Source organism: Pan troglodytes, chromosome 22 (assembly GCF_028858775.2).
Source record: "Pan troglodytes isolate AG18354 chromosome 22, NHGRI_mPanTro3-v2.0_pri, whole genome shotgun sequence".
Lineage (NCBI taxonomy): Eukaryota > Metazoa > Chordata > Mammalia > Primates > Hominidae > Pan > Pan troglodytes.
This window is the reverse complement of record NC_072420.2, coordinates 29,966,031-29,966,603: the sequence shown is the minus strand read 5'-3', so window position 1 is coordinate 29,966,603 and position 573 is coordinate 29,966,031. Positions and strand designations below refer to the sequence as shown.

The 573-nt window shown below is 42.1% G+C and overlaps 1 non-coding gene across 1 annotated transcript; it reads left to right on the top strand.

Moving 5' to 3' along the window:
* Nucleotides 1-362: 362 nt before the first annotated feature.
* On the top strand, nucleotides 363-573 carry LOC112206667 (small nucleolar RNA U3). The gene has a single exon (XR_002941103.2). It is a non-coding gene; the product is annotated as a small nucleolar RNA U3 (small nucleolar RNA).

The following is a 573-nucleotide window of genomic DNA, read 5'->3' as shown; positions in this document are numbered from 1 at the left end:
GCCTGGGTGACAGAGCAAGACCCTGTCTCAATAAATAGATAGATAGATATAGATAGATAGATAGATAGATAGATAGATAGATAGATAGATAAAAACAGAGAGGTGAAAAATATGGTTTTAAGGGTTCTGTTTAAGAATACTCTGTTCCAACATGGAGTTTGTCAACTCTAAAGTGGTAAAAAACAAGACGGATTGTAGACATTTTCATAAAAGGCAGGATTATTTAGTGTCACCAAATTAAATATGTTAATGGTCACAGGGGAGGCCGACTCAATCAGCCTTTTATTCTGCCAGGCTATTTGATACTGCTGAGGGCTTATCTATTTCCTGAGGAGAAAAATAGTCATTAAAATGACCTTACAAAGATGACGCAGGGATCGTTTCTATAGCTCACTACCAGATAAGTTTCTCTGAACATGTACAGCACCAGAAACCACAGGCGGCGGTGCAGCGCTCTCTCGGGAGCCTGACACTGGCTCTGGGTGCTGCTTCACTGCAACTTCCATTTGCCATTGAGAACCGTTCCGCTCTTCCTCTGGGAAAGTAAGAGAGAGAGGGTGCAATCTGAGGGGT